Below are 6,065 nucleotides of genomic sequence, written 5' to 3'. Positions count from 1 at the left end.
GCGTACCTTTCACGCTTGATGTTCAGTTGTTATCGCGATAATGACGGACAATGGCTGCAGCGGCAATTGGTGTCAACCTTAAGGCGGCGACGTCAATAGTCACCATCAGGAAGAAGAACGCAACAGGTCGGCACTACACGCTCGCCGACAAACAATGAATAATAGGCAAAACGCCGATCAAATTGAGGTTACTCATTTTCCAACGGGGGTGAATGGCGAAGCCCGTCTAACAGCAAAGTACAACTGAACGAAAAGGTGGGAGGGTGTACGATCGGATGGGCGATTCGATGTGGTTTAACGTTTAGCATCAGCTGGGACTGCAGCTATTTACCTTTGCTGTGGCGTCCACCGTAGCTGTTGTTACTATAGGTTACTATTCGGAAGAATACGGGCAGCAATGATGCATCAATGGCCTTGTTGTTGCCGTACCGGTGTGCCGTCCATGCAAATACAAAACAGTAGAGACAAGTTTTGTGGTATGATAATGATAAACACACTTACACAAGCATGATCGAACACCCAGTTTATAACATAGCTAGTCCTTCTCTAGACTTCGAGACAGCTCCTTTCAGCTAATACAGCAGGTGGCATAAATCGCACGTTATGAGCGGGCAATAGAAAAGCGCGATGAGAACTCATCCGGTGAACATCACATAATTCGCAACCTTTATCGAATGCGCACCAGACACAGCGTTAAGAAGTGGCAGCTGTCTGAAATGCGCGCTTGTGCGTTATTCGAAACAAGCGATTATAAGCAATTACAAGCGATCCGCGCTAATTGCCGTTAGAAACAGAGCGATAAAGTGCTTAGAACGCCCGTCTATGCCACTCGTGTGATGCGACTATTTTCTGAAGTCCTGTCAAGTGATGGCAAACCAGGCAATGCTCGTCGCATTCGATTGGGCGATGACCACTTTCGAAGCAGTGCGGCGTCCCGTGTACGCTAGCAGAACGAAGTACCGTTGCTTTAGAAGACGTTACCAACTGTGATAAGACCGTGGAGGTTACACACAGAAATGTGCTGAAATTGATTTATTCACAGGACCCGCACATCTCCGTCTAAGGAATGTTTAATTTTTTCCGAACAATGCTACCATTCAATGAAGAGTTTTTTTTCTTTGTCGGAACAAGATTTGGTGCAGCGCGCAGTGATAACCTGTTATAAAAATCGCCCAGTGATTCCAGCGAAGATAATAGAATTATTAAGAGACACTTTTCATTATCACTCATCAGCTTACTTAGGTTATTTCTAGGAGCAAAAAGAACCTGTTTTTTGTGCAGTAACGCTACCTAGATTAGATGCGTAGACAAATTGGTAGAAAAGTAATTAACCCCATCCAAAAACCGTAAGGATCGTACTAAGTGGAAACTTTTGCGATAATTCCTGGCGAAAAAAGGTTACTAGTGAAGAGAACGTGGTGCGGAATAATCGTCGCTTTTTTATCCTATCATTAGTCATCATATTATCATAAGTTACATAACCACTTTTTGTGATATGTTTTTCAAGATAGTTACCATTGGGTAAAGTCAAATATGGTATCTAGCGACACTTACTACCAGCTATTGTGTCATTATATAACCCTATCCTTCCTTTGACCAAGTAAGCTAAATCTTAATTCTCTTCAATAACAAATCCAACCCCACATGAAAATTTTGTCTATATAATACAATAGTCATGAGTTAGGCCACGCTAAAAAATGGGCCTATCTGTGTACAAGACAGCTGTCGTATTGTTTGTAAAATTACCCCGGTACATTCACGAATAGGCTGTTGCGTGCTTAACGAAATGTAAGAAAATGTTTCAAACGCACGTCATCAAGGTTTCCGATTGGAATATTAGGGGTCTCCCCTCTTGGTGCAGGTACACATATCCTCAGTTTCTTTGGTTATTAATAGGACAGTCGTTTATAACGGCTGTTTCAAAGGCTATAACTGCACTTGTGGGCAGAACTTTTAAAATTCTAGCTTTACATTATACAGGGTACATAATATACTGTTTATTATTCTCTACGACGTTGTTTGTCTAACTAATTGGAAAATACGTTGGTGTAGTTTTTCGCCAGTTTTATCTCAGTGTCAACCCCGAGCGCATCACCTATCATCGTTGTTTAGCTAGACTCTTTCATAGTATATAATCAAGTTAATTATTAACAGCAGACAAATCGTTATCTTTTTACTATTTAAGTTTGCGTTAGCCTCAAGCGTTTTCTTTCATGGTATTAAATAGTACACACTGAACAGAATCTACATTAATGACTTAAACTTGAGAGAAATAGTAAATCTCTAATTTCTGAGTAATCTCCATACGTAACCTCTAATGTACAGCATCGCATGATGCTTGCTTTCGATTTAGGTGACCACAATTGAGACCGCCGCATTGATTACGGTTTATAACCTGGGCCCGTGGTATCCGCAGGGCGAAAATTTCCAGTAATTAGCCAGTCGTGACAGCTACGTACGATACGTGACTTCTCAGCTCAGTGTATTATTTATGCTACTAATATTCAACTCATACTTTCTTAGGTACATATGCATAGCACATATAAAGCAGGCAATATTAAATGCAAGCATAGATAATATGATTGCATTTAATAATGCCTATGTTCTATAATATACAATATTTTAGTTTTACACATGGCGTTCATATTTATTCGTCTAATGATTCCTTTTTACAGGAAAGAGGTATTAAATTTCTTAGGAGACGTCTCCAACTTTCAAAGAACACTGCTGTTTCGATACCCACCGTTATATATTATATTTTGGTTTTAAGATTCTCACGCAGATTGTTCCTTTGAAATTTGTTTGAGTTTTCCACGTTATTCTTGCGGTTGTAGGATTAGTTTCTAAGGTCCATTATTGCCCCAGAGTGTTTATAGCGGATAAGTGTGATTCGACTTTGCGTGAGATTGCACCTTTCGGCAGCTGCTAATCAATGGACTCCCCGCTGGGCCTACAATGACCGCTCCAGTATACTCCTAATAGTTCAAGGTTTGTAAGTTACTTTATCATAATTCTGACGGCAGTTGAAAAACCATCATTATTGCGGCATACTGCGGTAATCCAAAAGCGAAGCTTTATTGCTGCCTCGTATCGACCAAAGCTTTGGCTTTCTCTGTGGTAATTTTGCCTCCACATGAGTCAACTGGCACTAGCGACTTCCTGCACAAAACTGTCAGAATGCGCTGAACCGCAACAACAGAATACACGATTATCGATTTCAGCTGAAACACGAGATTTATTGCTGGGAATATTGTACCTTACCCACTATCACTTTCGAGAAGTCGCTGGTCGTTCACTCGTTATGGAAGAACGACGCAGCGATATTAGAGTAACCTGAAAGTGCTCTGCTGGGCTGGATAACCTTGAGACGACGCTGACCTCAGTTACGAAACTGATTTTGAACGGAGCTAACATAGTTATTCCATACACCTTTTGTTTGTTGTATAGGTTTAGTCAATTACTGTCTATAGTTTCTCTTACTAGATTGTACTCATGTCTTGATGATTCCGTTAGCAAGTTACTTCACTCATAAAAAAAAACCGTTGATTTTGATTATTGTTTAGCTCGTGAAACAGTGTTCGAGCTTCAAAAATATGTATTTGTCGGGTACAAAAGGAATGAATTTCAGACAGTGAATTTTTGCCGATGCCAGCGAGTTGCTCAAAGGACGCCGAAAACTCACAACGATTTTAATTCGAAAAATGTTCCAAGCGATCCTTAACGACCTTCCTAAGTCAAATTATTAACACTATCGTATATAGTCGTGGGTACATGACAAACCCAGCTCGGATCGCTCGAGCAGCATATTTAAAGCTAATAGAAAATACAAGAATATATCTTAAAAAAAAATCTTTTGCCACCCGATATAACTCATGTTTGGAGTACAAGCAACGTTCTCCAAATTAAATTTTTATTTAGTCAGGGCTGTAAGGTAAAGAAAAGCCAGCCCTCCAGAACAGACGAAACATTCTAACAATAAAACACTAAAAATGGCAACAAGCTAGTAATTGCAATACGTCAATATACGCATATGAATTACCCTAAATAATCAAGGTCAGCGAAGCATGAGGTAACATCTAACAAAATGCTCCACATTTGGCCTTGGACAACATAACTAGGCTTTGACATTTTATGGGAACGTTGCTTTGGTCTCTCATCCTTTACACCAGCTGAATATTGTAGGCATTTAAAGCATTGTTCCTCTTCTGGGAGCCACGGTACTAGATCGAAGCTAAGTGCCGAAGCTGAAAGAACGTTCCTCACGGTTTAATGAGAGATGCGATGAATATAGTAATGCCGTATTCATCCCTGCAGATCGTTCATACCGAACCCTCAATAAAACAAATTATACGTCAGGTATAATTTAAACGGCATTATCAACGCTTCCATAGAACGAACATCTGAGAGATGTAAATATATAAATAATATCACTAAAATGTATCTCCAGCACGAAGGTCGTGGCATTTGGTCGTCAGTCTCGTGTACGACGATCAACGGCATTGGATTGGCTGTTTTTTCCACGAAGTCGATGAACATATTCCTTGGAAGAGGCTGCTTTTTTTATGCCTGCCTTAACTCTGAAATATATTGAGCCCGGAATTTATTTATATAGAGCTTCTCGCTCATCGTCAGATGCTTCCAAATTGGAGCAGCTGAAAAGTGGTTCAGAATCGAAATTCGATTGCTTTTAGCGTGCATAATACAAGCAAAACCTCCTGAACTCTCGAAACACTTATCTCAAACACAAAAAAGCTTTTGGTGAAGTTGGTACGCAAACATATACCGTCTCTCCGATATGTATCGGGTATCAATCGGTACTCGGTACGATAATAATTTTCATTATACTACAGAAAAGCCCATAGTAGCATTTCATGTAGCTTTAATTTAGATGTAATTTTAGATTTGTAGTCCGAGTTCTATTAGACTACTTAACTAAAAACCTAAAACGTAAAAGTAAAATAAACGAGATTCAGGAATAAAAAGACTACCTCCTTTTGGCAGAACAAATTCGGTTTCGGAGTAGCTATACGTATGGTTGATTACGCATCTATCCAACCAATACTCATTTCGTAGTTTCAGGGCTTCCACCTCGTTAAACGTTCGATATTCCCCGTATTTATTCACTAGGCTACTAAACTTTGCCGAAAAATGATATATCCTGCAAGTAGCCAAGATTTGATTTACAACAACGTTAACTTGCCACTGCAACGTTGTACGGTGGGACACGTATGGTGCGCTAGCCTTGAAGATATCACGTTTTGACAGTAAAACGCGTATCTATCTGATATATATACCTGCTATCGCTCTACGGATGCCATACCGCGCACGGTATTATCCTAAAGAGCTATTAATATTAAAACTAAAAAAATATTATTAACACAAACTAATACAGTGCGTATGCTGACACTCACAGTGCGTCAATAAGATTATAGAGTATGATTCTTTGAGCTTGGTTGCTTATAACGGCATCATGGGCTAACACGTTCCTTTGATTATGCCTGAAATGAAAATCTTCCAATTAGGCATTACCATACTCTCTAATACGGTTTTTTTTAAGTGTAACTCACTATTTGGCCTCTCCATAAGTTCCCATAAATTTCGACTGGCCAATGAGCTAACAACACTAGAACGAAGCAATTTAAATATATAGAATTTTTTGAGAATTATGAAGTCTGGACCTGCCGTGGACTGGATAAGGCACGTAAAGTAATACGATTTAGGTGTTGTCTTCACATCGGTATGGAACAAAGGATTGTGTTGCTTTTACAAAATAAGCCCAATCCATCCCAAACCTCCATACTATTGGAGAAATTGGAAAGGTCTTATAAAGTAAGGCTCAGTCTGTGGCCCCAATTGCGTCGAATGAACGAGGGTAATCAGTTTAACGTTTTGCGTAGCCGCCAAGCTATTCGGTTATACTGTAGTTTTATATATAATCATACATAAACTACGGATTGAACAGCATGTTTTTCAACAGACAGTCCAAGTGGCGTTACTCATAATATAGAACCCTAGATGGTATTCTTCTGGACAGAATAGTTTAATAATAAAACAATGATCACCAC

The 6,065-nt window shown here is 39.5% G+C and overlaps 1 protein-coding gene and 1 long non-coding RNA gene across 10 annotated transcripts in view; one reads left to right on the top strand and one right to left on the bottom strand.

The window, feature by feature from the left end:
• Positions 1–6: 6 nt before the first annotated feature.
• Positions 7–6,065, top strand: part of LOC147753445 (uncharacterized) — a 24,611-nt gene continuing 18,552 nt past the window's right edge. For 3 of the 7 annotated variants that reach the window (XR_015311224.1, XR_015311221.1, XR_015311227.1), the window contains exons 1-2: positions 7–2,523; positions 2,835–2,988. This is a non-coding gene — a long non-coding RNA (uncharacterized LOC147753445). The remainder of the gene's footprint in view (positions 2,524–2,834; positions 2,989–6,065) is intronic. The other 4 variants (XR_015311225.1, XR_015311223.1, XR_015311222.1 and 1 more) reach the window with 3 other exon arrangements.
• Positions 3,852–6,065, bottom strand: part of LOC111260844 (uncharacterized) — a 4,782-nt gene continuing 2,568 nt past the window's right edge. For 2 of the 3 annotated variants that reach the window (XM_022833890.2, XM_022833891.2), the window contains 2 exons: positions 5,412–5,498; positions 3,852–4,577 (listed from right to left, as the gene is read on the bottom strand). The gene's annotated coding sequence lies outside the window, so the exon portion shown is untranslated. Of the gene's footprint in view, positions 4,578–4,988; positions 5,159–5,411; positions 5,499–6,065 lie in introns of all 3 variants that reach the window. The other variant, XM_086968480.1, reaches the window with a different exon arrangement.

This window comes from Varroa jacobsoni, unplaced genomic scaffold (genome assembly GCF_002532875.2).
Source record: "Varroa jacobsoni isolate VJ856 unplaced genomic scaffold, vjacob_1.0 scaffold_483, whole genome shotgun sequence".
NCBI lineage: Eukaryota > Metazoa > Arthropoda > Arachnida > Mesostigmata > Varroidae > Varroa > Varroa jacobsoni.
This window is presented reverse-complemented; position numbering and strand designations above follow the sequence as displayed.